This window comes from Chiloscyllium plagiosum, unplaced genomic scaffold, assembly GCF_037043375.1.
Source record: "Chiloscyllium plagiosum isolate Xiang-an unplaced genomic scaffold, Cpla_swu_hap1 HiC_scaffold_1, whole genome shotgun sequence".
In the NCBI taxonomy this organism is placed as follows: domain Eukaryota; kingdom Metazoa; phylum Chordata; class Chondrichthyes; order Orectolobiformes; family Hemiscylliidae; genus Chiloscyllium; species Chiloscyllium plagiosum.
This window is the reverse complement of record NW_028270139.1, coordinates 7,660,109-7,679,648: the sequence shown is the minus strand read 5'-3', so window position 1 is coordinate 7,679,648 and position 19,540 is coordinate 7,660,109. Positions and strand designations below refer to the sequence as shown.

The window sequence follows — 19,540 nt, the reverse complement described above, 5'->3', positions numbered from 1 at the left end:
GTGTGCATATATGTGTGCAGTGTGTTTGTGTGTGTGTGTGCATGTATGTGTGTGCAGTATGTTTGTGTGTGTGTGTGCAGTGTGTTTGTATGTGTCTGTGTGCAATGTGTTTGTGTGTGCAGTGTTTTTGTGTGTGTGTGCGTGTATGTGTCTGTGTGCAATGTGTGTGTGTGCAGTGTGTTTGTGTGTGCGTGTATGTGTCTGTGTGCAATGTGTGTGTGTGCAGTGTGTTTGTGTGTGCGTGTGCGTGTATGTGTGCGTGTATGTGTGCGTATGTGTGTGTGCAGTGTGTGTCTGTGTGCAATGTGTGTGTGCGTGCAGTGTGTTTGTGTGTGTGTATATGTGTGTGCACTGTGTTTGTGTGTGTGCAGTGTGTGTGTGTGATGTGTGTGTGGGTGTGTCTGTGTGTGTGGCTGCATGTGAGTGTGTGCAGTGTGTGCAGTGTGTTTTTGTGTGGTGTGTTTGCAGAGTGTGCAGTGTGTGTGTGTGGCTGTGTGTGTATTTGTGTGTGCATGTGTGTGCAGTGTGCGTGCAGTGTGTTTGTGTGTACATTTCCGTGCGTGTGTGTGTGCAGTGTATTTGTGTATGTGTGCATGCAGTGTGTTTGTGTGTGTGTGTATGTGTGTGTGTGCAGTGTGTTTGGGTGTGCATGTATGCATGTGTGCAGTGTGTGCGTGTATGTGTGTGTGTGTGCATGCAGTGTGTTTGTGTGTGTGTGTGTATGTGTGTGTGTGCAGTGTGTTTGTGTGTGCGTGTATGCATGTGTGTGCAGTGTGCTTGTATGTGTCTGTATGCAATGTGTTTGTGTGTGTGCAGTGTGTGTGCATGTATGCGTGTGTGTGCAGTGTGTTTGTGTGTGCGTGTATGTGTGTGTGTGCAGTGTGTTTGTGTGTGCGTGTATGTGTGTGTATGGTGTGCTTGTATGTGTCCGTGTGCAATGTGTTTGTGTGTGAGCAGTGTGTTTGTGTGTGTACAGTGTGTTTGTGTGTGTGTGCGTGTGCAGTGTGTTTGTGTGTGTAAGTGTGTGTGTGCATGCAGTGTGTGTGTGTGCGGGTATGTGTGTGTGTGTGCAGTGTGTTTGTGTGTGCGTGTATGTGTGTATAGTGTGCTTGTATGTGTCCATGTGCAATGTGTTTGTGTGTGTGCAGTGTGTTTGTGTGTGTGCAGTGTGTTTGTGTGTGTGTGTGTGTGTGTGTGTGCAGTGTGTGTGTGCGTGTTCAGTGTGTTTGTGTGTGCATGTGTGTGCAGTGTGTTTGTATGTGTCTGTGTGCAATGCGATTGTGTGTGCAGTGTGTTTGTGTGTGTGTATGCAGCGTGTTTGTGTGTGTGTGCATGTGTGTGTGCAGTGTGCTTGTATGTGTGCAGTGTGTTTGTGTGTGTGTATGCAGCGTGTTTGTGTGTGTGTGCATGTGTGTGTGCAGTGTGCTTGTATGTGTTTGTGTGCAATGTGTTTGTGTGTGTGCAGTGTGTTTGTGTGTGTGTGCATGTGACTGTGTGCAATGTGTCTGTGTGCAGTGTGTTTGTATGTGTCTGTGTGCAATGTGTGTGTGCATGATGTGTGTGTTTGGGTGCGTCTGTGTGTGTGGCTGCATGTGTGTGTGTGTGTGCAGTGTGTGTGTAGTGTGTGTGTGGCTGCATGTGTGTGTGTGCAGTGTGTGGTGTGTTTTTGTGTGGTGTGTGTGCAGAGTGTGCAGTGTGTGTGTAACTGTATGTGTGTGTGCAGTGTGTGCGTGTTTGTGTGTGTACGCGTGCTGTGTGTGTACGTGCAGTATGTTTGTGTGCGTTTTTGTGTGTGTGTGCAGTGTGTTTGTGTGTGCATGTATGTGTGTGTGTGCAGTGTGCTTGTATGTGTCTGTGTGCAATGTGTTTGTGTGTGTGCAGTGTGTGTGCATGTATGCGTGTGTGTGCAGTGTGTTTGTGTGTGCGTGGATGTGTGTGTGTGCATGCAGTGTGTGTGTGCGTGTATGTGTGTGTGCAGTGTGTTTGTGTGTGCGTGCATGTGTGTGTGGTCGTGCAGTGTGCTTGTATGTGTGTGTGTGCAATGTGTTTGTGTGCGTGCAGTGTGTTTGTGTGTGCGTGCGCGTGTCTGTGTGTGCAGTGTGCGTGCATGTGCCTGTATGTGTGTGTGTGTGCACTGTGTTTGTATGTGTCTGTGTGCAATGTGTGTGTGTGCAGTGTTTGTGTGTGATGTGTGTGTGGGTGCGTCTGTGTGTGTGGCTGCATGTGTGTGTGTGCAGTGTGTGGTGTGTTTTTGTGTGGTGTGTGTGCAGAGTGTGCAGTGTGTGTGTGTGACTGTATGTGTGTGTGCAGTGTGTGCGTGTTTGTGTGTGTACGCGTGCTGTGTGTGTACGTGCAGTATGTTTGTGTGCGTGTATGTGTGTGTGTGCAGTGTGTTTGTGTGTGCATGTATGTGTGTGTGTGCAGTGTGCTTGTATGTGTCTGTGTGCAATGTGTTTGTGTGTGTGCAGTGTGTGTGCATGTATGCGTGTGTGTGCAGTGTGTTTGTGTGTGCGTGGATGTGTGTGTGTGCATGCAGTGTGTGTGCGTGTATGTGTGTGTACAGTGTGTTTGTGTGTGCGTGCATGTGTGTGTGGTCGGGCAGTGTGCTTGTATGTGTGTGTGTGCAATGTGTTTGTGTGTGTGCAGTGTGTTTGTGTGTGCGTGCGCGTGTCTGTGTGTGCAGTGTGCGTGCATGTGCCTGTATGTGTGTGTGTGTGTGCAGTGTGTTTGTATGTGTCTGTGTGCAATGTGTGTGTGTGCAGTGTGTTTGTGTGTGCGTACATGTGTGTGTGCAATGTGTTTGTGTGTGCGTGTGCGTGTATGCATGTGTGTGCAGTGTGCTTGTATGTGTCTGTGTGCAGTGTGTTCGTGTGCGTGCAGTGTGTTTGTGTGTGCATATGCATGTATGTGTGTGTGCAGTGTGTTTGTATGTGTCTGTGTGCAATGTGTTTGCGTGTGTGCAGTGTGTTTGTGTGTGCGTGTGCGTGTATGTGTGTGTGCAGTGTGTTTGTATGTGTTTGTATGCAATGTGTGTGTGTGCGTGTATGTGTGTGTGTGCAGTGTGCTTGTATGTGTCTGTGTGCATTGTGTTTGTGTGTGCGTGTGCGTGTATGCGTGTGTGTGCAGTGTGTTTGTGTGTGCGTGTGCGTGTATGTGTGTGTGCAGTGTATTTGTGTGTGTGCAGTATGTTTGTGAGTGTGCAGTATGTTTGTGTTTGCGTGTACGTGTATGTGTGTGTGCAGTGTGTTTGTACGTGTCTGTGTGCAATGTGTGTGTGTGCGTGTGCGTGTATGTGTGTGTGTGCAGTGTGTTTGTATGTGCCTGTGTGCAATGTGTTTGTGTGTGTGCAGTGTGTTTGTGTGTGTGTGCGTGTGCGTGTCTGTGTGTGCAGTGTGTGTGCGTGTGCTTGTATGTGTTTGTGTGCAATGTGTTTGTGTGTGTGCAGTGTGTTTGTGTGTGTGTGCATGTGACTGTGTGCAATGTGTCTGTGTGCAGTGTGTTTGTGAGTGCGTGTGCGTGTATGTGTGCGTGTATGTGTGTGTGCAGTGTGTTTGTATGTGTCTGTGTGCAATGTGTGTGCGTGCAGTGTGTTTGTGTGTGTATATGTGTGTGTGTTGAGTGTGTGCAGTGTGTGTGCAGTATGTTTGTGTGTGTGCAGTGTGTTTGTGTGTGTGCATGATGTGTGTGTATGGGTGCGTCTGTGCGTGTGGCTGCATGTGTGTGCAGTGTGTGCAGTGTGTGTGTGGTTGTGTGCGTGTGTGTGTGTGTGTAGTGTGTGTGTGTGGCTGTGTGTGTGTGTGATGTGTGTGTGGGTGCGTCTGTGTGTGTGGCTGCATGTGTGTGTGCAGTGTGTGGTGTGTTTTTGTGTGGTGTGTGCAGAGTGTGCAGTGTGTGTGTGTGACTGTATGTGTGTGCAGTGTGTGCGTGTTTGTGTGTGTGCGTGTATGTGTGTGTGTACGTGCAGTATGTTTGTGTGCGTGTATGTGTGTGTGCAGTGTGTTTGTGTGTGCATGTATGTGTGTGTGTGCAGTGTGCTTGTATGTGTCTGTGTGCAATGTGTTTGTGTGTGTGCAGTGTGTTTGTGTGTGCGTGCATGTGTGTGTGGTCGTGCAGTGTGCTTGTATGTGTGTGTGTGTGTGCAATGTGTTTGTGTGTGTGCAGTGTGTTTGTGTATGTGCGTGCGCGTGTCTGTGTGTGCAGTGTGCGTGCATGTGCCTGTATGTGTGTGTGTGTGCAGTGTGTTTGTATGTGTGTGCGTGCAGTGTGTTTGTGTGTGCGTGTGCGTATATGTGTGTGTGCAATGTGTTTGTGTGTGCAGTGTGTTTGTATGTGTCTGTGTGCGTGTGCGTGTATGTGTGTGTGTGTGCAGTGTGCTTGTATGTGTCTGTGTGCAGTGTGTTTGTGTGCGTGCAGTGTGTTTGTGTGTGCATATGCATGTATGTGTGTGTGCAGTGTGTTTGTATGTGTCTGTGTGCAGTGTGTGTGTGCGCGTGCAGTGTGTTTGTGTGTGCATATGCATGTATGTGTGTGTGCAGTGTGTTTGTATGTGTCTGTGTGCAATGTGTTTGCGTGTGTGCAGTGGGTTTGTGTGTGCGTGTGCGTGTATGTGTGTGTGCAGTGTGTTTGTATGTGTTTGTGTGCAATGTGTGTGTGTGCGTGTATGTGTGTGTGTGCAGTGTGCTTGTATGTGTCTGTGTGCATTGTGTTTGTGTGTGCGTGTGCGTGTATGCGTGTATGTGTGTGTGTGTGCAGTGTGCTTGTATGTGTCTGTGTGCAGTGTGTTTGTGTGCGTGCAGTGTGTTTGTGTGTGCATATGCATGTATGTGTGTGTGCAGTGTGTTTGTATGTGTCTGTGTGCAGTGTGTGTGTGCGCGTGCAGTGTGTTTGTGTGTGCATATGCATGTATGTGTGTGTGCAGTGTGTTTGTATGTGTCTGTGTGCAATGTGTTTGCGTGTGTGCAGTGTGCAGTGTGTTTGTGTGTGCGTGTGCGTGTATGTGTGTGTGCAGTGTGTTTGTGTGTGTGCAGTATGTTTGTGAGTGTGCAGTATGTTTGTGTTTGCGTGTACGTGTATGTGTGTGTGCAGTGTGTTTGTACGTGTCTGTGTGCAATGTGTGTGTGTGCGTGTGCGTGTATGTGTGTGTGTGCAGTGTGTTTGTATGTGCCTGTGTGCAATGTGTTTGTGTGTGTGCAGTGTGTTTGTGTGTGTGTGCGTGTGCGTGTCTGTGTGTGCAGTGTGTGTGCGTGTGCTTGTATGTGTCTGTGTGCAGTGTGTTTGTGTGTGTGCAGTGTGTTTGTGTGTGTGCAGTATGTTTGTGTTTGCGTGTACATGTATGTGTGTGTGCAGTGTGTTTGTATGTGTCTGTGTGCAATGTGTGTGTGTGTGTATGCAGTGTGTTTGTATGTGCCTGTGTGCAATGTGTTTGTGTGTGTGCAGTGTGTTTGTGTGTGTGTGTGTGTGTGCGTGCATGTCTGTGTGTGCAGTGTGTGTGTGTGCAGTGTGTTTGTGTGCGTGCAGTGTGCTTGTGTGTGTATATGTGTGTGTGTGCAGTGTGTTTTTATGTGTCTGTGTGCAATGTGTGTGTGTGTGTGTGCAGTGTGTTCGTATGTGCCTGTGTGCAATGTGTTTGTGTGTGTGCAGTGTGTGGTGTGTTTTTGTGTGGTGTGTTTGCAGAGTGTGCAGTGTGTGTGTGTGTGTGTGGCTGTGTGTGTATTTGTGTGTGTATGTGTGTGCAATGTGTGCGTGCGGTGTGTTTGTGTGTACATGTGCATGAATGTGTGTGTGCAGTGTATTTGTGTGTGTGCATGCAGTGTGTTTGTGTGTGTGTGTATGTATGTGTGTGCAGTGTGTGTGCGTGTATGTGTGTGTGTGCATGCAGTGTGTTTGTGTGTGCGTGTATGTGTGTGTGTGCAGTGTGTTTGTGTGTGCATGTATGCGTGTGTGCAGTGTGCTTGTATGTGTCTGTATGCAATGTGTTTGTGTGTGTGTGCAGTGTGTGTGCATGTATGCGTGTGTGTGCAGTGTGTTTATGTGTGTGCGTGTATGTGTGTGTGTGCAGTGTGCTTGTATGTGTCCGTGTGCAATGTGTTTGTGTGTGTGCAGTGTGTTTGTGTGTGTGCAGTGTGTTTGTGTGTGTGTGCGTGTATGTGTGTGCAGTGTGTTTGTGTGTGTGTTTGTGTGTGCAGTGTGTTTGTGTGTGTGTGAGTATGCAGTGTGTTTGTGTGTGTATGTGTGTGCAGTGTGTTTGTATGTGTCTGTGTGCAATGCGATTGTGTGTGCAGTGTGTTTGTGTGTGCGTGTATGTGTGTGCAGTGTGTTTGTGTGTGCGTGTATGTGTGTGCAGTGTGTTTGTGTGTGTGTGTGTATGCAGTGTGTTTGCGTGTGTGTGCGTGTGTGTGTGCAGTGTGCTTGTATGTGTTTGTGTGCAATGTGTTTGTGTGTGTGCAGTGTGTTTGTGTGTGTGTGTGCATGTGACTGTGTGCAATGTGTCTGTGTGCAGTGTGTTTCTGAGTGTGTGTGCGTGTATGTGTGCGTGTATGTGTGTGTACAGTGTGTTTGTATGTGTCTGTGTGCAATGTGTGTGCGTGCAGTGGGTTTGTGTGTGTATATATGTGTGTGTAGAGTGTGTGCAGTGTGTGTGCAGTATGTTTGTGTGTGTGGGTGCGTCTGTGTGTGTGGCTGCATGTGTGTGCAGTGTGTGCAGTGTGTGTGTGGTTGTGTGCGTGTGTGTGTGTGTGGTGTGTGTGTGTGGCTGTGTGTGTGTGGCTGTGTGTGTGCAGTGTGTGTGTGATGTGTGTGTGGGTGCGTCTGTGTGTGTGGCTGCATGTGTGTGTGTGCAGTGTGTGGTGTGTTTTTGTGTGGTGTGTGTGCAGAGTGTGCAGTGTGTGTGTGTGTGCGTGTATGTGTGTGCAGTGTGTGCGTGTTTGTGTGTGTACCCGTGCTGTGTGTGTACGTGCAGTATGTTTGTGTGCGTGTATGTGTGTGTGTGCAGTGTGTTTGTGTGTGCATGTATGTGTGTGTGTGCAGTGTGCTTGTATGTGTCTGTGTGCAATATGTTTGTGTGTGTGCAGTGTGTTTGTGTGTGCGTGCATGTGTGTGTGGTCGTGCAGTGTGCTTGTATGTGTGTGTGTGCAATGTGTTTGTGTGTGTGCAGTGTGTTTGTGTGTGTGCGTGCGCATGAATGTGTGTGCAGTGTGCGTGCATGTGCCTGTATGTGTGTGTGTGTGCAGTGTGTTTGTATGTGTCTGTGTGCAATGTGTGTGTGTGCAGTGTGTTTGTGTGTGCGTGTGCGTATATGTGTGTGTGCAATGTGTTTGTGTGTGCGTGTGCGTGTATGCGTGTGTGTGCAGTGTGTTTGTATGTGTCTGTGTGCGTGTGCGTGTATGTGTGTGTGTGTGCAGTGTGATTGTATGTGTCTGTGTGCAGTGTGTTTGTGTGCGTGCAGTGTGTTTGTGTGTGCATATGCATGTATGTGTGTGTGCAGTGTGTTTGTATGTGTCTGTGTGCGATGTGTTTGCGTGTGTGCAGTGTGTTTGTGTGTGTGTGTGCGTGTATGCGTGTGTGTGCAGTGTGTTTGTATGTGTTTGTGTGCAATGTGTGTGTGCGTGTATGTGTGTGTGTGCAGTGTGCTTGTATGTGTCTGTGTGCATTGTGTTTGTGTGTGCGTGTGCGTGTATGCATGTGTGTGCAGTGTGTTTGTGTGTGCGTGTATGTGTGTGTGCAGTGTGTTTGTGTGTGTGCAGTATGTTTGTGAGTGTGCAGTATGTTTGTGTTTGCGTGTCCGTGTATGTGTGTGTGCAGTGTGTTTGTACATGTCTGTGTGCAATGTGTGTGTGTGCGTGTGCGTGTATGTGTGTGTGCAGTGTGTTTGTATGTGCCTGTGTGCAATGTGTTTGTGTGTGCAGTGTGTTTGTGTGTGTGTGCGTGTCTGTGTGTGCAGTGTGTGTGCGTGTGCTTGTATGTGTCTGTGTGCAGTGTGTTTGTGTGCGTGCAGTGTGTTTGTGTGTGTGCAATGTGTTTGTGTTTGTGTGTGTGTGCATGTCTGTGTGTGCAGTGTGTGTGTGTGCGGTGTGTGTGTGTGTGTGTGCAGTGTGTTTGTGTGCGTGCAGTGTGCTTGTGTGTGTGTGTGTGTATATGTGTGTGTGTGCAGTGTATTTTTATGTGTCTGTGTGCAATGTGTGTGTGTGTGTGTGTGTGTGTGTGTGTGCAGTGTGTTCGTATGTGCCTATGTGCAATGTGTTTGCGTGTGTGCAGTGTGTGGTGTGTTTTTGTGTGGTGTGTTTGCAGAGTGTGCAGTGTGTGTGTGGCTGTGTGTGTATTTGTGTGTGTATGTGTGTGCAATGTGTGCGTGCAGTGTGTTTGTGTGTACATGTGCGTGAATGTGTGTGTGCAGTGTATTTGTGTGTGTGCATGCAGTGTGTTTGTGTGTGTGTGTGTATGTGTGTGTGTGCAGTGTGTGTGCGTGTATGTGTGTGTGTGCATGCAGTGTGTTTGTGTGTGCGTGTATGTGTGTGTGTGCAGTGTGTTTGTGTGTGCATGTATGCGTGTGTGCAGTGTGCTTGTATGTGTCTGTATGCAATGTGTTTGTGTGTGTGTGCAGTGTGTGTGCATGTATGCGTGTGTGTGCAGTGTGTTTATGTGTGTGCGTGTATGTGTGTGTGTGCATGCAGTGTGTGTGTGTGCGGGTATGTGTGTATGTGTGCAGTGTGTTTGTGTGTGCGTATGCAGTGTGCTTGTATGTGTCCGTGTGCAATGTGTTTGTGTGTGTGCAGTGTGTTTGTGTGTGTGCAGTGTGTTTGTGTGTGTGTGCGTGTACGTGTGTGCAGTGTGTTTGTGTGTGTGTGTGCAGTGTGTTTGTGTGTGTGTGAGTGTGTGTGTGCAGTGTGTTTGTGTGTGCATGTGTGTGCAGTGTGTTTGTATGTGTCTGTGTGCAATGCGATTGTGCGTGCAGTGTGTTTGTGTGTGCGTGTATGTGTGTGCAGTGTGTTGTGTGTGTGTGTATGCAGTGTGTTTGTGTGTGTGTGTGCAGTGTGCTTGTATGTGTTTGTGTGCAATGTGTTTGTGTGTGTGCATGTGACTGTGTGCAATGTGTCTGTGTGCAGTGTGTTTGTGAGTGCGTGTGCGTGTATGTGTGTGTGCAGTGTGTTTGTATGTGTCTGTGTGCAATGTGTGTGCGTGCAGTGTGTTTGTGTGTGTATATGTGTGTGTAGAGTGTGTGCAGTGTGTGTGCAGTGTGTTTGTGTGTGTGCAGTGTGTTTGTGTGTGTGCATGATGTGTGTGTGTGGGTGCGTCTGTGCGTGTGGCTGCATGTGTGTGCAGTGTGTGCAGTGTGTGTGTGGTTGTGTGCGTGTGTGTGTGTGTGGTGTGTGTGTGTGGCTGTGTGTGTGTGGCTGTGTGTGTGCAGTGTGTGTGTGATGTGTGTGTGGGTGCGTCTGTGTGTGTGGCTGCATGTGTGTGTGTGTGTGCAGTGTGTGTGCAGTGTGTGTGTGTGCTGTGTGTATGTGTGTGCAGTGTGTGTGTGCAGTGTGTGTGTGTAGTGTGTGTGTGTGCAGTGTGTGTAGTGTGTGTGTGTGCAGTGTATGTGTGTGCAGTGTGTGTGTGCAGTGTGTGTGTGTGTATTCGCACTAATCAGAGCAGTTTTATTTGACCCTGAGACCAAACCACACTTGTCAGTTTGTTAAAATAACAAAAGCCCTCCCACCCCTGTGCCAATTATCCAGAAGCTAGGATACCAATCCAGCTGTTTAGCATAAATGTATTTGCGCAGTGACGGCTTAACTTTTATTTATTGAGTTTTCAAGAAGTTATATTCAAAAATATATTTGATAAATGATGACAAAGCTTGTCTTAGCACAAAAACAGGAGCTGCTGGAGAAACTTGACATGTCTGGCAGCATCTACAAAGAGAAAGCAGAGTCAATATTTTGGGTCCAGTGACACTTCAGTCAGAATACTAGCATCTGAGAGAAAGGCTGAAAATATGCCGAGAACATGGGATTGTGCGTGGGGGATGGTGGTGGCAGAGGAGTAGAGGTGGAGATGGAGCCAAGAGAGAGAAAACAGTAATGAGGCCAACAAAGAATGGGGTGCCAGGGAAGGGGATAAGCTGAGAACGGCGATCATTAATAGGTCAGAATGGATTGGCTGTGCTGAAAGCAGTCTAGATCAGAGTGGTGCTGGAAAAGCACAGCCGGTCAGGCAGCATCCGAGGAGCAGGAAAATCGATGTTTCGGGCCAAAGCACTTCATCAGGAATGAGGCTGGGAGCCTTGGGGGTGGAGAGATAAATGGAAGGGGGGGGATGGGGGTGGGGAGAAGGTAGCAAAGAGTACAACAGGTAGATGGAGGTGGAGGTAAAGGTGATAGGTCAGAGAGGAGAGTGGAAGAGATGGGTGGGAAGGAAGATAGGCAGGTGGGACAGGTCGTGAGGGTGATGCTGAGCTGGAAGGTTGGAACTGGGGTAAGGTGGGGGAAGGGGAAATGAGAAAACTGTTGAAATCCACATTGATGCCCTGGGGTTGAAGTGTTCCGAGGCGGAAGATGAGGCGTTCTTCCTCCAGGCGTCTGGTGGTGAGGGAGCAGCGGTGGAGGAGGCCCAGGACCTGCATGTCCTTGGCAGAGTGGGAGGGGGAGTTGAAATGTTCAGCCACGGGGCGGTGGGGTTGCTTGGTGCGGGTGTCTGCGATGAAACCAGCTCATGTGATAACAGGTTGGGGTGTGCAAGGAAGGTGGTGTTCAGGCCTGAGAAATATTGAGTCCTGAAGGCTGCAGACTTATAGAGTTGTAGATTCAAAGAAAATGAGGTGTTGTTCTTCCAGCCTATGCTGAGCCTTGGGAGAGCACTGCAGCAGGCCCAAGACAGACATGTTGGAGTGGGAACATGGTGCTCTGTTGAAATGACAGACAACTGGAAGTTTGGGGTCATTTTATAGTTCACACATGGGACATGGGTATCGCTGGCTGGTCAGTATTTATTGCCCGTGAGAAGGTGGTGGTGAGCTGACCTTCTTGAGCCATTGTAGTCCCTCTACTATTGGGAGATAAATAATAATAATGAGGGAGGGAACTTCAGAATTTTGACAATGAAGGAACAGCAAATTATTTCCAAGTCAGTGAATGGTGAATGGCTTGCAGGGGAACTTGAGGTTGATGGTGTTCCTATCTGCCTGCTGCCCTTGTCTTTCTACAGGACAGTGGTCATGGGTTTGGAAGATGATGTCTAAGGATCTTTCGGTGAATTTCTGCAGTGCATCTTGCAGATAGTACACACTGCTACTACTGAGTGTTTGGCAGTAGAGGGAGTGGATGATTCTGGATGGGATAACAATCAAGTGGGCTGCTTTGTCCTGGATGGTGTCGGGATTTTTGTTCTTGGAGCTGCACCCATCAAGGCAAGTGGGGAGCATTCCCCCAAACTCTGACCTGCTCTTGTAGTCAGGGTATTTGTATGGTGAGTCCAGGTGAGTTTCTCGTCAATAAGTTTCTGCCAGCATGTTGGCAGTAAGGGATTCAGTGATGGTAACACCATTGAATGTCAAGAGGCAGTGTTTAGATTATCTCTTATTGGAGATGTTCATTGCCTGGCATTTGGGTGGTATAAATGGTGCTTGCCACTTGTCAGCCCAAGCCTAGACATTGTCCAGATCTTAGGAGTTACCTGCCCCATGATTGTCCATAAGATCAGGCAGCATCCAAGGAACAGGGGAATCGACATTTCAGGCATAAGCCCTTATGCCCGAAACGTCGATTCTCCTGTTCCTTGGATGCTGCCTGACCTGCTGCGCTTTTCCAGCAATACATTTTCAGCTCTGATCTCCAGCATCTGCAGTCCTCACTTTCTCCCCATGATTGTCCATATCTTGTTGCACTTGAACATAGACTGCTTCAGTATCTGAAGAATCATGAATGGTGCTGAACATTGTACAATTATCTGTGAAAATCCCCTCTTCTGACCTTTTAATGGAAGGAATAGGTCATTGATGAAGGAGGAGTCTGGATTAGAGTGGTGCTGGAAAAGCACAGCAGGTCAGGCAGCATCCGAGGAGCAGGAAAATCGACGCTTCGGGCACAAGCCCTTCATCAGGAATGGAGACAGGAAGCCTGCAGAATGGAGAGATAGATGGGGAGGGGGGTGGGGGTGGGGAGAAGGTAGCATAGAGTACAATAGGTGAATGGGGATGGGGTCGAAGGTGATAGGTCAGAGAGGAGAGTGGAGTGGATAAGTGGAAAGGAAGATAGGCAGGTAGGACAGGTCCTGGGGACAGTGCTGAGTTGGAAGGTTGAACTGGGGTAATGTAGGGGGAGGGGAAATGAGGAAACTGTTGAAGTCCACATTGATGCCCTGGGGTTGAAGTGTTCCAAGGCAGAAGATGAGGCGTTCTTCCTCCTCGGGTGGTGAAGGAGCTGCGGTGAAGGAGGCCCAGGACCTCCATGTCCTCGGCAGAGTGGGTGGGGAAGTTGAAATGTTGGGCCGCAGGGCGGTAGGATTGATTTATGCGGGTGTCTCGGAGATGTTCCCTAAAGTGCTCTACTAGGAGGCATCCAGTCTCCCCAACGTAGAGGAGACCACATCGGGAACAACGGATACAATAAATTATATTGGTGGATGTGCAGGTAAAACTTTGATGGATGTGGAAGGCTCCTTTAGGGCCTTGGATAGAGGTGAGGGAGGAGGTGTGGGTGCAGGTTTTACAGTTCCTGCGGTGGCAGGGGAAAGTGTCAGGATGGAGAGTGGGTTGTTGGGGGATGTGGACCTGACCAGGTAGTCACAGAGGGAACAGTCTTTGCGGAAGGCAGAAAGGGGTGGGGAGGGAAATATATCCCTGGTGGTGGGGTCCGTTTGGAGGTGGCGGAAATGTCGGCGGATGATTTGGTTTATGCGAAGGTTGGTAGGGTGGAAGGTGAGCACCAGGGGCGTTCTGTCCTTGTTACGTTTGGAGGGGAGGGGTCTGAGGGCGGAGATGCGGGATGTGGACGAGATGCGTTGGAGGGCATCTTTAACCACGTGGGAAGGGAAATTGCGGTCTCGAAAGAAGGAGGCCATCTGGTGTGTTCTGTGGTGGAACTGGTCCTCCTGGGAGCAGATACGGCGGAGGCGGAGGAATTGGGAATATGGGATGGCATTTTTGCAGGAGGTAGGATGGGAAGAGGTGTAATCCAGGTAGCTGTGGGAGTCGGTGGGTTTGTAAAAAATGTTGGTGTCAAGTCAGTCGTCATTAATGGAGATGGAGAGGTCCAGGAAGGGGAGGGAGGTGTCAGAGATGGTCCAGGTAAATTTAAGGTCAGGGTGGAATGTTTTGCTCAACCTCCTCGCGAGAGCACGAGGTGGCGCCAATGCAGTCATCAATGTAGCGGAGGAAGAGGTGGGGAGTGGTGCCGGTGTAATTATGGAGGATGTACTGTTCTATGTAGCCAACAAAGAGACAGGCATAGCTGGGGCCCATAAAGGTGCCCATGGCTACCCCTTTGGTCTGGAGGAAGTGGGAGGATTCATTGAAGAAGCAGCTGAAAATGGTTATGCCGAGGACACTACCCTGAGGACCTCCTGCAGGTATGTCCTGGAGCTGAGGTGACTGACCTCCAACAACCACCACCATCTTCTAACTGCCTAATATGACTCCAATATAACCACCAGGGGAGAGTTTGCCCCCAGATGGCCATGGATTGGTTTTGCTCAGGTTCCTTAATGCCACAATTGGTCGAATTCAGCCTTAACGTCGAGGGTTGTCACTCTCTACTCATCCCTGGAATTCTGTTCTTTTGTCCATGTTTGAGGTTAGGAGCTGAGTGACTCTGGTGAAACCCAAACTGGACGCCATTGAGCAAATTATTGCTGAGCAGGTGCTGTTGGGTAGCAGTATCTATGGCACCTTACATCGCTTTATACAGTCGTAGAGTCATAGAGATGTACAGCACAGAAACAGACCCTTCGGTCCATCTCCTCCATGAGAACCAGACATTCCAACCCAATCTAGTCCCACCTGCCAGCACCCGGCCCATATCCCTCCAAACCCTTCCTATTCATATACCCATCCAAATGCCTCTTAAATGTTGCAATTGTACCAGCCTCCACCACTTCCTCTGGCAGCTCATTCCATACACTACCACCCTCTGCGTGAAAACGTTGCCCCCTAGGTCTCTTTTATATCTTTCCCCGCTCACCCTAAACCTATGCCCTCTAGTTCTGGACTTCCCCACCCCAGGGAAAAGACTTTGCCTATTAATCCTATCCCTGCCTCTCATGATTTATAAACCTTTATAAGGTCACCCCTTAGCATCCAATGCTCCAGGGAATACAGCCACAGCCTGTTCAGCTTCTCCCTGTAGCTCAAATTCTCCAACCTTGGTAACATCCTTGTAAATCTTTTCAGAAACCTTTCAAGTTTCACAACATCTTTCCGATAGGAAGGAGACCAGAACTGCATGCAATATTCCAACAGTGGCCTAACCAACGTCCTGTACAGCTGCAACATGACCTCCCAACTCCTGTACTCAAAACTCTGACCAATAAAGGAAAGCATACCAAACGCCGCCTTCACTATCCTATCTACCTGCGACTCCACTTTCAAGGAGCTATGAACCTGCACTCCAAGGTCTCTTTGTTCAGCAACACTCCCTAGGACCTTATCATTAAGTGTATAAGTCCTGCTAAGATTTGCTTTCCCAAAATGCAGCACCTCGCATTTATCTGAATTAAACTCCATCTGCCACTTCTCAGCCCATTGGCCCATCTGGTCCAGATCCTGTTGTAATCTGAGGTAACCCTCTTCGCTGTCCACTACACCTCCAATTTTGGTGTCATCTGCAAGCTTACTAACTGTACCTCTTATGCTCGCATCCAAATCATTTATATAAATGATGAAAAGTAGAGGGCCCAGCACCAATCCTTGTGGCACTCCACTGGTCACAGGCCTCCGGTCTGAAAAACAACCCTCCACCACCACCCTCTGTCTTCTACCTTTGAGCCAGTTCTGTATCCAAATGGCTAGTTCTCCCTGTATTCCGCGTGATCTAACCTTGCTAATCAGTCTCCCGACCTTGTCGAACGCCTTACTGAAGTCCACATAGATCACATCTACCGCTCTGCCCTCATCAATCTACTTTGTTACTTCTTCAAAGAACTCAATCAAGTTTGTGAGACATGTGAAACATGATTTCCCACAGTTCATAGATCATAGAATCCCTACAGTGTGGAAGCGGGCCCTTCGGCCTAACCAGTCCACACCAACCCTCCGAAGAGTAACCCACCCAGACCCATTCCCCAAACTTACTGCTCCAAAACTAATGCACCAACCCTACACATCCCTGAACACTACGGGCAATTTCACCTAACCTGCACATCTTTGGATTGTAGGAGGAAACTGGAGCACCCAGAGGAAACCCACGCAGACATAGGGAGAATGTCTGTGTGGAGTTTGCACAGTCACCCAAGGCTGGAATAGAACCCTGGTTCCTGGTGTTGTGAGGCAGCAGTGCTAACCACTGAGCCACTATGCCACCCTGGTTTGATGGTAATGGTTTAATGGGATATACGCCAGGCCATGAGGTTGCAGATTGTATTGGAGCATAATACTGCTGCTATGGATGGTCAGCAATGCCTTATGAATGCCCAGTTTGAACACTTGATGTGTTTGAAGTCGGTCCCATTTATCACAGCGATGGTGCCACTAAAACATGATGGTGGTTATTCTCAATGTGAAAGCCGGCCTTTGTCTTCACAAGGATCTGCAGTGGTCACTCTTACAGATAGTGTAAGGCCCAAGTCAGGAGTGTGATGGAACACTCCCCACTTGCCTGGATGGGGGCAGCTCCAACAACACTCAAGAAGTTTGTCACCATCCAGGACAAAGCAGCCCCCTTGATTGGTGCCACATCCACAAACATCCACTCACTCTACCCCTGATGCTCAGTAGAAGCAGTGTATACAAGATGCACTGCAAAAATTTGCTAAAGATCCTTCAACAGTATCTTCCAAATCTTTACAACCATTTTGATCTATACAGATACGGTCAGCAAATACATGAGAACAGCACCACCTTCAAGCCACTCCCCATCCTGGTTTGGAAATTTATTGCCGTTCCTTCACTGTCGCTGGGTCAAAATCCTGGAATTCCCTCCCTAATGGCATTGTGGGTCAACCCACAGCAGGTGGACTGCAGCGGTTCGCGAAGGCAGCTCATCATCATCATCTTCTCAAGAGTATCGAGGGACATGCAATCAAAATGGTGGCCAACCAGCGATGCCCACGCCCCAGAAATGAACTTTTAAAAATGTGATAATATGTTCAGGAGTAGGTGAGAATGGCTGACTAGACTCATAGCAATTCATGTCATAGCTGGACCCAGTTTCAGTTCTATGGAGAGTCTGTATAGTCTGAGGCTGTTTTTGATTAGATTCCCTACAGTGTGGAAACAGGCCCTTCGGCCCAACCAGTCCACACCCACCCTCCAAAGAGCAACCCACCCAGACCCTTTTCCCCTCTGACTAATGCACCTAACACCATGGGCAATTTAGCATGGCCAATTCACCTGACCTGCACATCTTTGGATTGTGGAGCATTGGAGGCTGAGAGGCCACCTTCTAAAGGTTTCTAATATCATGAGGGGCATGGGTAGGGTAAATAGCCAAGATCCTTTCTCTGGGGTGAGAGAGTCCAGAACTAGAAGGCATAGGTTTAAGCTGAGAGGGGAAAGATTTAAAAAGGATCTGAGGGGTAACATTTTCACACAGAGGGTGGTGTATGTATGGAACAAGCTGCCAGAGGATGTGGTGGAAGTAGGTACAATTACAACATTAAAAAGGCATCTGGATGGGTATATGGATAGGAAGGGTTTAGAGGGATATTGGCCGGGTACTGGCAGGTGGGACTAGATCAGATTGGGATGCCTGATCAGTGCATTCGAGCTGGATTGAAGGGTGTTTTTCTGTGCTGTGTAACTCTAATTCCAGGTATGGGTGGATGAAAACTATGGAAGGATGGAATTAGCCTCTACAGTGATTGAAGGCGATTGTGAGTTCTCGAGGCTGCAGGTCCCCAAGTGGAAAATACGGTGTTATTCTCTGACCTTGCACTTAGGATCACAGGAACACTACAGCAGGCCTGAGACAGAGACGTTAATGTGGGAACACAGTGATGGGTTCAAGTGGCAGGCAACTGGAAACTCAGGGTCATTCTCGTGGACAAAATGTAGTTAGATATAGAATCCCTACAGTGTGGAAACAGGCCCTTCGGCCCAACAAGTCCCCACCGACCTTCCGAAGTGTAACCCACCCAGACCCATTCCCTTATGCTCTACATTTACCCCAGACTAATACACCTAACCTAAGCATCCCTGAACACTACGGACAATTTAGCATGGCCAATTCACCTGGCCTGCACACCTTTGTGACTGTGGGAGGAAACCGGAACACCCGGAGGAAACCCACGCAGACACAGGGAGAATGTGCAAACTCCACACAGACAGTCACCCGAGGCTGGAATCAAACCCGGGTCCCTGGCACTGTGAGGCAGCATTGCTAAGTGGCACGGTGGCACAGCGGTTAGCACTGCTGCCTCACGGCGCCAGAGACCCGGGTTCAATTCCCGCCTCAGGCGACTGTCTGTGTGGAGTTTGCACATTCTCCCCGTGTCTGCGTAGGTTTCCTCCGGGTGCTCCGGTTTCCTCCCACAGTCACAAAGATGTGCAGGTTAGGTGAGTTGGCCATGCTAAATTGCCCGTAGTGTTAGGTAAGGGGTAAATGTAGGGGAATGGGTCTGGGTGGGTTGCTCTTTGGAGGGTCAGTGTGGACTTGTTGGGCCGAAGGGTCTGTTTCCACACTGTAAGTAATCTAATCTAACCACTGAGCCACTGTGTCGCCCCAGTTGTTCTGCAAAGCAGTCACCTAGTCTGTGTCATCAGCAAACTTACTAATCCACCCTTCCAGTTCTTCGACATGGTTAGATGCCACTAAGTAGATGGCAACGCCTTAACCATTTGTGTGTTGATTTGGTGATGCCGGTGTTGGACTGGGGTGTACAAAGTTAAAAATCACCCAACACCAGGTTATAGTCCAACAGGTTTATTTGGAAGCACTAGCTTTCGGAGCGACGCTCCTTCATCAGGTGGTTGGGTGTTGGGTGTTGTTTAAGGCCACTAGGACCCCTTCCATCCTTATCGAGGGGTGTGCTAACATTCTCTCCTTTCATACAACACGCAGAAAATGTCCAATCCTTCACTTACCTCAGACAACTGAAGGACATAGCCTTGCCACTTACAGCAAGCTCAGGGATGAACACAAAATGGACCTACTTTTGATATCTGCCAGGAATCCTTTAGGCAGAGATCCTTTGACTGACAAGTACAGACCATCACCACACCCACAGTGTCTGAGTGGTTGGGAAACACAGAAATGGGATCTTAATATTGTGGTTGTGTTTTACAAAGTCAAGATAAATCCCACCACACAAACAAACAATCAGGGCCCCTACCCCCATCATTGCAAAACGGTCAGTTAGGTAAAAATTCTAGGAGAAAGTGAGGCCTGCAGATGCTGGGGATCAGAGACGAGAGTGTGGTGCTGGAAAAGCACAGCCGGTCAGGCAGCCTCTGAGGAGCAGGAGAATCGGCCACAAAGGCCCTTCATCAGGAAGTGAAAATTCTGTGCCAAAGCTTCGATGTGCCTGTTGCAGGGCACCAGGGTGGGAGATGGAACATATTTCAGATTCCCAAAAGCAGGTTAAAGTTTTGATATCAAGTTCTCAGAAACTTTCAAATGGATTAGCCTGCCTGACAGTAATGTATTCATTCGTACTTATGAATATTCATTAACACCAATTACATTCATGGTCACAATCTTATTCAGCAAAGCTGAGACAAACGCATGTTCACAAACCTGTTGATATATAAGATGTGAGCAGGAGGCAGGGCAGATTTCTTCCTTAAAGCTCTGGTTAGTACACAGTTTTGCATCAGCTGCTGTCTACCAGGTACAGTCTAATGGGTCCAGACCGCTTGAAGCAACCTGCCTTCCCAATTGAGGAAGCTACATTTGCTAACAACAGGAAAGTTAAAAATCACACAACACCAGGTTATAGTCCAACAGGTTTAATTGGAAGCACACTAGCTTTCGGAGCGACGCTCCTTCATCAGGTGACTGTGGAGGGCTCGATCGTAACACAGAATTTATAGCAAAAATTTGCAGTGTGATGTAACTGAAATTATACATTGAAAAATTGATTGTCTGTTAAGCCTTTCATCTGTTAGAATACAGTGATAGTTTCACTTCTTTCATGTGTAAATCACAAAACCCTTTTTTTTAAAGTTGCATTCTCGGGTTAGCTGTTAACAATGGTTATAGCTAGACAATATGTTGAAGGTGTTAGCCCCCTGTGTTCTCTGTCTATGCCATGATGTTTAGATTGATTCTAATCTAAAAAGTGAGATAACAGAGTTTTACATAAATTCATGCAGTTTTTGACCTCAGAGTTCTACATGAATGCATGTGGTTTTTGAGCAAAGTGCAATGTAACTCTGAAAGTACCAAAATAATTCACCACACAAAAT

The 19,540-nt window shown here is 48.3% G+C and overlaps 2 pseudogenes; both read right to left on the bottom strand.

The window, feature by feature from the left end:
• Nucleotides 1-17,932: 17,932 nt before the first annotated feature.
• Nucleotides 17,933-17,982, bottom strand: LOC122546259 (U6atac minor spliceosomal RNA; annotated as a pseudogene).
• Nucleotides 17,983-18,094: 112 nt separating this feature from the next.
• Nucleotides 18,095-18,190, bottom strand: LOC122546258 (U6atac minor spliceosomal RNA; annotated as a pseudogene).
• Between the last annotated feature and the right edge of the window lie 1,350 nt (nucleotides 18,191-19,540).